The 14117-nt window shown below is 44.0% G+C and overlaps 1 pseudogene; it reads right to left on the bottom strand.

Annotated features, from left to right (window-relative positions):
• Window positions 1-8713: 8713 nt before the first annotated feature.
• Window positions 8714-8919, bottom strand: LOC116274081 (annotated as a pseudogene).
• Between the last annotated feature and the right edge of the window lie 5198 nt (window positions 8920-14117).

Raw genomic sequence — 14117 nt, 5'->3', positions numbered from 1 at the left:
TTCGAGACGAACACATTACAGAGAACTTTGACTTACATGACTGACACAATTTTATTTTATTTTATTTTAATTTTTTGAGATGGAGTTTCACTCTTCTTGCCAGGCTATAGTGCACCCTGGCAACCTCCACCTCTCAGGTTCAAGCGATTCTCCCACCTCAGCTTCCCAAGTAGCTGGAATTACAGGCGAGCGCCACCACGCCCAGCTAACTTTTGTATTTTTAGTAGAGATGGGGTTTCACTATGTTGACCAGGCTGATCTCCAACTCCTTGGGTGATCCACCCACCTCAGCCTCCCAAAGTGTTGGGATTACAGGTGTGAGCCACTGCGCCCGGCCTACTGACACAAATTTTAAGCTTTTGATTAAAGCTAACATTCTCAGAACTTAACACACCCATGCAGCCACCACGCGGATGAAGAAAACAGAACTTGACCAGCCCCCGAGTAAGTCTCCTCCTGCCTTCTTCCAGCTGCTCCCCCACCAGGGTAACCCACTCCTGACTTGTAACAGCAGAGGTCAGCTTTGCCTGCTTTTGTGCATCTATAAGAGGAATCATACAGACTGATAGAGGTTGGATGTTTATCTCCTCCAAATCTCATGCTGAAATGTGATGCCCAGTGTTGGAGGTGAGGCCTCATGGGAGGTGTTTGTGTTGTTGGGGTGGACCCCTCATGGATAGCTTGGTCCCCTCCCTGAGGAAATGAGTGAGCTCTCATTCTGTTACTTCATGTGAGATCTGATTGTTAAAAAGAGTCTGGGACCTCCCACCTCTCTCTTGTTCTCTCTCACCCTGTGACACAACAGCTCCATTTCCCTTCTGCCATGACTAAAAGTATCTGAGGCCTCGCCAGAAGCAGATGCTGGCACCATGCTTCTTGCACAGCCTGCAGAACCATGAGCGAAATAAATGCCTTTTCTTTATAAATTACCCAGCCTCAGGTATTCCTTTACAGCAACAGAAAATAGACGAATACACCGACACATTTTGAAAGGGTAATTGGAAACAGTCCTTGTAATGCAAATCAGAAGTTTACTGTCTGGGATACTCATTGTTTAATAGAATGTTTTGGTAAAGTCTTTTTGTAATTGGATTAACTGTCCCTGGACCCAACCTTTGTGCATATGAAGGTCTCTTAAAACATCTTTCAGGACTAGGGAGTCATTTGGGCTACTGGAAATTTACCCACATTGAAGGCAGAGCAGCTGGGAGGAATCACCAACCCTGGTACTGAGTTTCCGTCAGACAGGACCATCTTGCATATTCTTTTGTTTTAGATCACTGATTCACAGCCTTGGCTGCACATGGGCAATCTCCCGTATAAATACTCTTTATAAAGCCCTAAAGAATACTGATTGGAGGGGCTGGGGGATTCCCACCCTTCCAGGTTCTGATGGTTTGACTTAAATCATTTTGGCCTTCCTGGCCTTAGAATTCACCTGCAGGGTTACATAACCAGGCAGAGAAGTTTCTGGCATTAGGGAGGCCTCGTTGGTGCTGTTAAGAAGGAGAAACGAAATAAGCACTTGCTACCAAGATGTTGAGTCATGCGCAGATCCAGGGAAAACATCACTTCTCTGATCTCTGATGACAGCCCAGGCCCCACTGGACCTGAAATTGTTAGGGGGATTATGGGGGTGGGGATGAGGAAGAGAAGAAGGGTCAAGTGGAGGGAAATTGTGTGGCCTTGGGAAAGTTGTTTAATACTCCCCTTCCCCAAACACTTCAGGCCTCAATTTTTTAATCTGTAAAACTGGGGACAATAATAATACCAAATCCATAGGTTTTCCAGGAGTATAAATGAGGAAAAGAATGTAAGCCTTTTAGCACAGCAACAGGCACATTGTAAGTGCTCAACAAAATCTCATGATCGTCATCATTATCCCATCGTTTGAGGTTGTCACAGAAGAATTTTTTGTGACTTTTATAATCCTCAATTCAAATGTGCCCATTTGAGCTTGACCGGAGAAGTAGCAAGTGACATCACCCAATATGTTTTGAGCCAGATGGGCTTCTCTTTTCTGAAAACGACTCCAGGGGCCATGATCATAAAAACAAGTTCCTAAGACTAACAGGTTGTAATGGTGTGAACATCTTGCAAACTAGGTCTAGGTCTGCTTGAAAACACAGGGTAAGGGAAGAGGAAATGTTGGATGACCCCATGCCGGCCTGCTCAAGGCTTGCAAATCAGAGGCAGAGGAATTGTTCCCAGGAAAAATTATAATTATCTTCTGTCAATATCATGAAATGTAATGGATTTGAGCCAGAACTCAGGATTTTGTAAAACTGAGAAAAGAAGAAGAAAAATTTCCCTACAGCTGAAAATTTAAATAACCACAGCTCCAAGCACTCCATTTTCTTGAATTTTGATGAAATCAGGGTAAGGTAGATCAAGGATAAAGATAGTTTAATAGGGAAGTCAAGGTTACCCAGTGACACTCCAGGCTGTAATATGAAAGGAGAATTTAAACCCAACCAATTGGCAGGCATTGGCTGATGACCAATGGCTGATGACCATGACCAATGGGCTGGCTGATGGCCAATATTAGCTGGATGATGTCCCAGAACCATTTCCTTTGAGACTGTGATTATTCATCTCATAGTGTTTACATTTTGTAGGATTTTAAAAGTATAACTAATGCTTTCATTTGATATTCAGAGGTGCCCTGTATGTGGCATCCAGAGTCGTACAGTCTCTATTTAATAGTTGTATTGTAGAACATACATTCATGATTTTTCTTTTTTCCTTTTGAACAAAACCTCAATTTTGCTTCCATATCTATTTCTGTCTCATGTGACTCAGAAGGTAACCTTATCTCCAGCTTGAAGGGTAGATCCTGATTCGATAACTCCAACTCTTCCCATTGGTTTAGACATGGACATGTGACTCAAATTAGGCCAGTGAGAAGTGAGAGGAAGTTTGTTGGATGTCTCCAAGAAAGTTGTCTTTGCGCCTAAGAAAGAGTCGGCCTGGAAATTTCTTTCTGGAAGTGACTCCTGGAACTACTGCTATGACCTTGCTAGTAACCTGGTAATAAAACCAGTTGAGAAAAACAGAGTGGAGCAAAGGAAAAAACCTGGATCCTGGATGACCATTTAAGCTACAGAGTATACTGAATGCCACCCAACCTCTGGACCTCTGGGTATGTGAAGGAATAATTTTCTGGGTTGCTTGGAGTTTTCTGTTACTTGTGGCCCAAAGCATCCTATATGCTTTAGAGTATACTGGGATTCAGGGGTTAAGTGAATTGCTTACATCACCCAGACAGTAAGCGGTAGAGAACAGACTGAAACCCTCACTTCTCCACACCTTGTTCAGCTCTCTGCGTTCCTCTGTCCCCAGAGTGACAGTTTTACTTTCCTGAAATTAATCCTAGGATATACCATCATTGAACTGAAAGTTTGCAGCTCATTCTTGCTCTGGCCAGTTAATAAAACAAAGCCAATAATAATCCCTGGCCTATAGCACAGACAGAGCTTTCATGCCCCCACTGAAATCAAGCACGAGTCCCACATTTAGACAGAAGCTGAGGTCCTGGCTGTCTCCCAGATTTCAAATCTCTGTGATCCCACTACCTCTGCCATCTTTGCTGAAATGCCTGTCTCATACCTTTTCTCAGCCTAAGCATCATATATTCCAGTTTCCAATTGTTCTAACCCATGCAGAATTGGCCCATCTTTGCTTTGTACATCACTGTAGCATCTTCATGCATTTATCTCATCCCAGGATGTAGTATTGCATGGTGATATTTCTCAGCTGTTGTATAAGGATGCTTTCATCTATAGAACGGTGGCTTAAATAATTAGGGAATTTGTCTCTTCACTTAATGAGAAGTCCAGAGGTTAGCACTTTCAGGGCTAGTTCACCTGCCCCATCCTGTATCAAGGACCCTGGCCCTTTCCTTCCTTGTCTATTCCTTGCCATGCTTTGTATATTGGCCACGTTTCTACTCATCACTTGAAGGTGGCTGCCATTGCCCCAAGCATCATGTCATCACACGATGAGGTCCAGAGCAAGAAAAGAAAGGAGGAAAAATCCTCTTTTCTCTCTTTTATTTTTCAGAGAAGATATCAAAGCTACCTAATAATTTATCTAAGGTCACAGAACTGGTAAAATAGTGGAGCCAGGATGTAAATGTGGACAGTCTGACTCTAGACTGTCCCATAGAAATATAGTGCAAGCCATATGTGAAATTTTGTTTAAAAAGTAAAAAGAAGCAGGTGACATTAATATATTTGATTTAATTGAATATATATAAGATTATTTGAACATGTGATCAATATTCAAGTTATTAATAAGATATTTTACATTTTTTCATACTAAATCTTTGAAATCCGCCTCCTGGGTTCAAGCAATTCTCCTGCTTCAGCCTCCTGAGTAGCTGGGACTATAGGCATGCACCACCACACCCAGCTAATTTTTGTATTTTTTAGTAGAGATGGGGTTTCACCATGTTGGCCAGGATGGTCTCGATCTCTTGACTTCGTGATCTGCCCGCCTTGGCCTCCCAAAGTGCTGGGATTGCAGGCATGAGCCACCATGCCTGGCCAAGTAGTAGTTTTTTTACATTTACATTTAAGCTAATTAAGATTAAAATTAACTAGTCATTTCCTCGGTCACACTAGCCACATTTTGAGTTCTCAGAAGCCACATTTGACCAGTGGCTACTACTGCGTGGGACAGCATACTTCTACAACCTTGATGCTTAAGCTCATTTTAAATCAAATTCCCCGTACCCAAGGACACAGTACTATGCTAGCAAGGGACCACCTCTGTTTAGATGGTGCACAAAATCTACCACTACAAGACTGGAGACCTGCCCTGTAGTTGTTTCCCTATTTCCAGTTAGCTGTGTGACCTCAGGGCAGTCACTCTAATTCTCTGGGCCTCTATTTATTCATTTGTCAAAGAGGGAGTGTCATCTCAAACATCTCCTCCAGCTCTCAAATGCTGTATTATTTCTCTCCTCTAAAAGAGGAAGGAATGAGGGCATTGGTAAAGCCCTGGGCCTGAAGGTACACACACAAGCTCTCTTCAATAAAATCTGTAAAGAGTGGAACACGTTGCCACTCTCTAGCACCTGCTGACGTGCTGCAGCAATCTGGAGGCACTCGGCGCTCTCTCCTTTTATCCAGTACTAAGGATCCAGCTAATTCTGTCTCCAGAATGCCCAGAATAAAGACGAAGGGAAGCATTGTCCGAGCTCCGAATTCCAGGAAATATTGGTAGCTTTTTCCTTTCTATACATTGCATTTTAAACAAGGAAAGGTCTACACAGAGATGGAAACTCCCGTATTACGTTTCTGCAATGGCTTTGTGCTCCTGGCTTCCTGGAGTGGGCTGTTTTCTTTCAGTATAAAAGAGAGGGCCTTTCTACTCTCCCGGACACTCGTCTTGTTAGACTGTTTAGACTGTGTGATCTTGGCTTACAGTTAGAAAGGGGCTTTTGGCTTATTGGATAGCATAAAATCTCTATTCTATTTTAGCTGCAGAGCTGTGAAAGGATGGCCGGGGGAGTCAGGTCAAAGTCAAAATACCTGTGGAGGCCCAAGGACCGGCTTCCAGATAATAATTGGGTTTCGCAGGCTGGGCACAGTGGCTCACGCCTGTAATCCCAGCACTTTGGGAGGCCAAGGCGGGTGGATCACTTGAGGTCAGGAGTTTGAGACCAGCCTGGCCAACATGGTGAAACCCTGTCTCTACAAAAATACAAAAAAATTAGACAGGCATGGTGGCCCATGCCTGTAATCCCAGCTACTCAGGAGGCTGAGACAGAAGAATCGCTTGAACCCAGGAGGCGGAGGTTGCAGTGAACCAAAATTGTGCCATTGCACTCTAGCCTGGGCGTCAAAGCGAGACTTCATCTCAAATAATAATAATAATAATTGGGTTTGGCCAGGACTTGCCTGCCAAATAGAGGACTTGAGGTATCAGTGGGGTTGAACTTTAGGGCTCTGTGGGAAGGTCCCAGTTCTCAAAAACAATTCCCTCGCTCCTGTGACCTTTTACTATTAGAGGTTCATTTCTTTGGGGGTCTATAAGTTAGGCAGAGTGGAAATAGCTTCTTTTACCTACAAATGAGAGGTTCTAGTCTTAGGCTTGAATTTGAGAAAAGAAGAAAATAAGAAATTGAACGTGAGAAGATGCTAGGAGGAGGCAGGAGGACCCAAAAGGACACTAAAGGAAGATTCTACAGATTGTCAGCCACTTTCTATTATGCTAATACCATACCGGAGCTTATAAGATCAGGAAATACACAAAAAGTTTGTTGCCAGTAATGCTCTGCTTAAAGGAAAGACAGGCTAAAAGGAAGCAGGAACGTGTAGTTTCATTTCCTCATTTCTTCACTCAGCGTGGGAATTGGAAGGAAGCTGATGACTTACTCATTCATCTCTTCACCCAGTAATTGTGGTAGAGAGCTCTCAAAGATGGCCGTCAATTCCCGCCCTCCCGGACATGCCTGCCATTCCTCTCATCAAGAGCTGGGGCTTATTTTCCCCTCTACTTGACTCTGCACTGGCCGGTGACTTGCTTTGACCCCTAGAATGTGGTGGAAGGGATGCTACACCGGTTCCAGGCCCAGCCTTCTGGAGGTTGCACCATGCTGTAAAGAAGCTTGGGCTACACCATTGGATGCTGAGAGGCCGAATGGAGAAGGGAGAGGCCATGTGCAGGAGCCTGAGGGGCCAGACTTACGAGCAAAGCCTCTGGGGCCTCCCCTCAGCCCAGCCACGGTCTAAGTACAGGTGAGTGAGTGACCCCCGGCCAAACGCCATGTGAAACAGAAAAACTGGCCAGCTTGTAACACTCCAAATTCATGACCCACAGAATCATAAAGAATGTAACTTGTTGGGGTTTTAAGCCACTACATTGTGGGATGGTTTCTCATCCAGACATAAATGAACATTTATTGTATGTTTTTGGCAGCTATATTTAAAGGGATTCCTTTTTATTCCAGTTTTCTAAACTAGATTTTTAATCATAAAAAATTGTTGACATTGGTTAAATGACTTTCTGCCTTTATTGAAATGATCATGTGATTAGTTTTCTTCTTTAGTCCATTAATCTTTAATTTTTTCTGAAATTTTTTTTTTTTTTTTTGAGTCGGAGTTTCACTCTTGTTGCCCAGGCTGGAGTGGAATGGTGCGATCTTGGCTCACTGCAACTTCTGCCTCCCAGGTTCAAGAGATTCTCCTGCCTCAGTCTCCCAAATAGCTGGGAATTACAGGCATGCACCACAATGCCCAGCTAATTTTGTATTTTTAGTAGAGACGGGGTTTCTCCATGTTGGTCAGGCTGGTCTCAAACTCTCGACCTCTGGTGATCCTCCTGCCTTGGCCTCCCAAAGTGCTGGGATTACAGGCATGAGCCACCGTGCCCAGCCTTGTTCTGAATATCTTATAGTTTTTCAGAGGGAGTCCTTGCATATCTTTCATTAAATTTATTCCTAAATATTTAATGTTTTTGATGCTTTTATAAATAGTATATATTAAAAATATTTTCTAATTGTCTGTAACAGTATATTTGAATAAAAGTGATTTTTGTATATAATTTTGTATTCTGTGACTTTGCTAAATTCAGCTATTAGTTTTAGTCATTTTTAAAAAATCCTTAAGATTTCCTGTATACACAATTATATTGTCTACAGATACAGATGGTTTTACTTCTTTCTGTCCAATATTTTCAGGTTTTATTTGTTTTTCTTGCTTTATTGAGCTTGCTATGACCTCTAGGGAAATGGCACATAGAAATGGTGAGAGCAGACGTCCCTGCCTTGTTCCTGCTCTTAGGGGAAAGCATTCGTCCTTTCATCATTATGTATGATGTTAGCTGTAAGTGTTTCATAGGTGCTCTTTATAAGGTTAAGAAAGTTGCCTTCTAGTCATAATTTACCAGAAGTTTTTATTATGAATGACTGTTGAATTTGTCAAATACTTTTTCTTCATTCATGATATGATCGTGTTTCCTCCTTTCCTCTGTGAATGGGATGCATTACACTGTAGTTGGCCACCCCCAAGATGGTCTCCTGTAATCCCCTCTTCCTGGTATTCATGCCTCTGTGCAACTCCCTCTCCTTGAGAATGACCTGAACTTACTGACCCATTTATGACAAATACAATGTGGCTGGGTTGGTGGCATGTCACTCTTGAGATTTAAGTTATAAAAAGGCTGTGGCTTCCATTTTGTGTGATTTCCTTTACTCATTTGCTCTGAGGAGAGTCAGCCGCTATGTCGTGAGCTGCTTCTGTGGAGAGGTCCACATGGAATGGAATTGAGGGAGGCCTTTGGCCAGTAGCCAGAGAAGAACTGAAGGCTTCAGTCCAACAGCCACAAGGAACTGGATCTTGCCAACAGCAAGATGCAGTGATCTTGGAAGCAGACCCTCCCACAGTGAAGTCTTCAGATGAGATCACCACCCCAGCTTACACTTGGCAACCTCATGACAGACCCTGTGCCAGAGAACCCAGTTAAATATCACTTGGATTTTTTGCCCACAGAAATAGTGAGATAATAAATGTTTATTGCTTTAGGATGCCAAATTTTGAAGATGATTTCTTTATATGGCAATAGATAACTAATAAGTACATTGGTTACCTTTCTCATGTGAAATAAATCTTGCACTTGGCCATGATATGTTATTGTTTTACACATTGTTAGATTTGATTTACCAATTTAAAAAAAAAATCTTTTCTTTTTTTTAAATAAAATGGGAACCACTCAAACTGTGTCTTCTCCCTCTCCCAGAGGAAGAGAATGATCATCAGTGACAAATGACAGTTGCAGTGAAACACCACCAAGAGCCGGCTTCACGTTCAGGAGAGAATGCTGTGCCTCCTCTTCATGGTTTCCAGTGTTCTACACATCTAGAGAAATTTCCCTAGTAACAAACTATAGAATGATCCCTGAAAGTTTACATTTTTTGGGGGGTGGAGTTTCACTCTTGTTGCCCAGGTTGGAGAGAAGTGGTGCGATCTTGGCTCACTGCAACCTCCGCCTCCTGGGTTCAAGTGATTCTCCGGTCTCTGCCTCCGGAGTAGCTGGGATTACAGGTGCCTGCCACCACACCCAGCTAATTTTTTGTACTTCTAGTAGGAGATTTCACCATGTTGGCCAGGCTGGTCTCGAACTTCTGACCTCAGGTGATCCACCCACCTTGGCCTCCCAAAGTGCTGGGATTACAGGCGTGAGACACTGCACCCAGCTGATATACCGATTTTTTAAAAGGATTTTGTGTCTAGATTCATGAGGGCTATCAGTGGCCTTTTTTTTTTTTTTTTTTTTTTTTTTATGTCTCTGTCAGGTTTCGATGTTGGGGATATACTAGCCTCATAAAATGAAATCTCTCCTCTTCTATTTTTTGAAAGCGCTTATGTAAGATTCATATTATTGCTTCCCTACTTTTTTTTTTTTGAGACAGGATCTTGCTCTGTCACCCAGATTGGAGTGCAGTGGCATGTTCGTGGCTCACTGCAGCCTCAGCCTTCTGGGCTTAAGCAGTCCTCCAGCCTCAACTTTTCGAGTATCTAGAACTGCAGACACATACCACTACACCCAGATAATAAAACAAACAAAACAAACAAACAAAAAAACAAAAAACAAAATCAAAACACATTTTTTGTGAAGACGAGGTCTTGTTATGTTCAGCCCAGGCTAGTCTCACAATCCTGGCCTCAAGTGATCCTCCTGCCTCAGCCTTCCAAAGTGCTGGGATTACAGGTATGAATCACCATGATGGCCCTCTTTAAATTTTGGTAGAATTTACCAGTGAGCCTGGAGTTTTCTTTGTGGTAACTTTTTAAAAATTCATAAATTCAATCCTTTTATAGATACAAGGCTATTTAGATTTCGGTTTTTTCTTAGGTCACTTTTTTTTCCCTTCTCTAGCTTTAAAGGCCAAAAGAAAAAATATATATGGGCTGATTATTAATTGTAAGGCCATGATGGCATAACAGGAGTGTCCAAAGCTGCTGGGCATACCAGGACCATGCACTTTAAAAGGAGTGTGTTATGTAGAAATGTATTTGCAGAAAACTGTTCAAGGAACCAAGATGGTGGGGAAAGACAGCATGGATGAGAGAGTGGTGTTGGAGCAGAAGGGTGAAATAGATTTAGGAGCTTTAGGGTGCTTGAGAATAGAGAACAGGAAACTTTAATGAGTTTTTATGGCCTAAATTGGACTCCTTTAAAGTTTTGAAAGAAACATGAATTAAGATTAAAATTCTTGTCTGCACTATGCTTCTTTAACAATGATATCCCTTTGGTGAGGCCGGGCGCGGTGGCTCACGCCTGTAATCCTAGCACTTTGGGAGGCCAAGGCAGGTGGATCATGAGGTCAGGAGTTCGAGACCAGCCTGACCAACATGATGAAACCCTGTCTGTACTAAAAATACAAAAATTAGCTGGGCGTGGTGATGCGCGCCTGTAATCCCAGCTACTCAGGAGGTTGAGGCAGGAGAATTGCTTGAATGAGGGAGGCAGAGCTTGCAGTGAGCCAAGATTGTACTACTGCACTCCAGCCTGGGCAACACAGTAAGACTCTGTCTCAAAAAAAAAGAAAAAAAAAATGGTATCCCTTTGGGATACCACTGTGAATGCCAGGGGCACAGGGGAGGAATGATGGCACAGTTTAGTAAACATTGCTATTCCATTGCTCTATTTAAATCCACCTGAACTTCAATAAAATAACTTATGTACCTTGTTCCTATTGCTGTGTAACAAATTACCCCAGAACATAATGGAACACAACAAGCATTCCTTATTAGGCTCATGGCTTCGTTAGGTCGGGAATTTGAATAGGACACAGTGAGCACAAGCAACCTCAGCTCCACACTGTCTTAGAGGCTCAGCTGGAAGACTCAAAGGTTGGGGGTGACCTGACCCTGAAAGCTGACATCTGAAAGCCTGTTAACTCATGAGAGTGGTGGTTGATGCTGTTGGCTGAGACCTTAGCTAGAGCTATTGGTCAGAACACCTACACGTGGCCTCTTTTGCGGCCTGAGCTTCTTCATAATATCTTGGCCGGGACGAAGCATCCCATGAGAGAAGGCCAGGTGGAGGCCTTTTCTAACCCAGCCTCAGTGGTTAGAAAGTGTCACTTTCAGCCCCTTTTCTTCATCAAGACCAACTGAAAGCCCATCCCAAGTTTAAGGTGAGAGGAAAGAAAGAGACTGTACACTTGATGGGGGAGTGGCAAGGTTCTGGAAAAGCATATGGGCCTGAAAATATTGCTGCAGCAATTTTTGGAAAATATAGTCTGCCACATACCTCCATGGTTGTCCCCTACAATGTCTGCTGTTGGAAATACTAGTGAAGCAACCGTCTGTCCCTAGTCACCTTGTGAGATGCTGACAGAGCTAGGTTGGAGGTGCAAAGTTCTCCTTATACCCTGCAGATTGATCATGAACTGTCACAGCAGTGGAGGCACCCATGTGCATTAACACGTGCCATGGGAGGGTATGAATGAGGGACCAGCTATTGGGGATGATACTTACATAGAATCCTATGTTGCCTCTGAGATAATGAGAAGGCTTAGAAAGCTTCCATCCCAGCTTTGGTACTCCATGGCCTTTTGTTGCCCTATCTCTTCTACTTCTGTACATTGTCCTTGGCTCTTTTTGTTATTGACCTTAGAACTCTGAGTTTTGTTTTGTTTTTTTCCCTTTTAGTTCCTGCAAGCAGAATGTGAGGTTTTTGTTGTTGTTATTTTTCTCTTACATACATACAGCAGGCACTTCGTAAATGCTTTGGGATGATAATGAGAGGAGGGAAAGGGGTGGCAGTTTTTCAGAGAGGAAGTGTGAGAAACTCTGCAGAAGCAGGTGATGCATTGCATCAGGAATCTCGAGCCAGAAGGGCTGTGGGGATTGGGTTCTCCTACAGCGGTGACCGTGGTTGCTGCACTCGGTGAGGGGGAGCCCTATTAGACTTAGAACCAAAGTTCATTTCTACAAGCTGATGCTATTCATGTCAAAACATCCTCAGGAACCCAGAAAGCCCCAGAACAAGATTGCGGAAGTTTTTCCATTACAGAGCTAGCTCGCTGGGGGCATTAAACTAGGAGTCAAAAAGCAAAAATAAGTGAGGCATCCTGTCTTAACAGCTAGAATGTTTTGGGTAAATTGTCTCCTTAACTGTAAGTCAGAGGAGTTTTAACTAAGAGAGGAGGCTTTTATGTGTTGCCCTGTGGCTCTGGAAAATTGGAGAGAAGTTCCAAGTTTTTCCATGTTCTTGGCTTCTGTAATAGACCTTTCAGGGCTATTGGCACAGCCTAGGAACTCTGCCTTTCTGACAACTCCCTCTTCTTCACATCCACAGGGGTGGCAGCCATGTTTGTGTTGGGAGTGAGGTGCATCTCCCACAGCCACAGTTGATTGCAGAATTCATCTTTTCTCCCAGTGAGGAATTTCAGTGTGGGTCTGAGAGATGCTAGTCAGTTCCTTCTTGTTTTTGAGTCAAGGATGAGTAAATTGAATGTCTGGGTGGCCTGGCCTGTCACAGCACACAGCTCTGGGGATAAGCACCTTTCCCTCAAGATAATCTCTATGGCTTTTGTGAATCAGGAACTGGGAGAACAGCTTGGTCAGATGGTTATGGCTCAGTGTCTCTCATGAGGTTGCAGTCAAGCAGTCAGCTGGCGCTGAGTACATCTGAAGGCTGTGATCATAGAAGCCAACTGGTACTGGGTATTGGTGGGAGGCCTCAGTTCCTTTTCACATGCACCACTCTGCAGGATTGCTTGGATGACCCCATCACGTGGAGTTCAGCTTTTCCCAGAGTGAGGGGTCTGTGAGACCAAGGTAGATTCTATGACCTAGCCTCAAAAATCACACCCTTCTGCTCCCACCGCAAATTCTAGCAATTCCATGGGATAAGCCCTGGTTCAGAATTGAAGGGAACTACACAAGGTGGACTACTGGGAGGTGAGGCTCACTGGAGCCCCTTCTGGGAGGCTGGCTGTCATAACTCCTTATGTTTGCACAGCATTCCATGATTTATAAGGATTTTCCACATGCAATATCTCCCTAGATATTCAGAAAAGCCCCCAAACCTGGCCTCTGCTTAGCTTTCTCTAGTCGTCCTTTCTCTCTACCCACTATGTCTCCCAGGCCCAGTCTCCTGTAAGTCCTTTAGCTTTTCCTTAACACACTCTGTATTTCTCTTACTGAAGCCATCCCTCCATGCATGCTTTCCCCAGTCTAGAATGCTCTTCTCACATCTCTTTGCCTAACTAATTCTCAGATGCCACCTTCCCTGGAAGTCCTCCCCAGTCCTCCATGCCTGGCTTTAGGGCTTAATATGGTTTGATGTTTGTTCCCTCCAAATCTCATGTTGAAATGTAATCCCCAGTGTTGGAGGTGGGGCCTGGCAGCACCAAAAGGCCATGCAGGTGTTTGAGTCGTGAGGATGGATCCCTCACAAATGGCTGGGTGCCCTTCCCACAGTAATGAGTTCGCATGAGATCTGGTTGTTGCAAAAGGAGCTTGGCACCTCCCACTCTGTCTTGCTCCCTCTCTCACCATGTGATGATGTGCTGCTCCCGCTTCACCTTCTGCCATGAGCAGAAGCTCCTTGAGGCCTCATCGAAGCCGAGCAGATGCCAGCGCCATGCTTCCTGTGCAGCCTGCAGAAACATGAGCCAAAGAAGCCTCTTTTCTTTATGAACTACCCAGCCTCAGGTATTCCCTTACAGTGACACAAAATGGACAGACACAGTGCCCTTCCTCTAGGTTCCCATAGCTCCTCATATTCCCCATCTAAACACTCCTCACGTGCTACTAACTTCCTGATTCTAATGTCTAACTCCCCACCCAGAGTGCCTGCTCCATGAAACCAGAGATGGTGTCTGTGCTGTTTGAGTGCTATCCCCACCACCTGGCACAGGGCTCAACATGTTTTTTGTTGAATGCATGAATGGACAAGGCAAACATCATTGTCCCCATTTTACAGAGGTGAAAACAGGGTGGAGGAGAGTAAGAGTTGGTCTGATCATGGTCAGTTTATGGCATAGCTGAACCTAAGCCCAGGTCACACCACCACCCAACACCCTTGTGCATCCTGGAAACAGGTTGCCAAGCAAATTTACGGCACTGTCCTCCGCCCCCACCCCTCATGGCTTT

Source organism: Papio anubis, chromosome 2, assembly GCF_008728515.1.
Source record: "Papio anubis isolate 15944 chromosome 2, Panubis1.0, whole genome shotgun sequence".
Lineage (NCBI taxonomy): Eukaryota > Metazoa > Chordata > Mammalia > Primates > Cercopithecidae > Papio > Papio anubis.
This window is presented reverse-complemented; position numbering and strand designations above follow the sequence as displayed.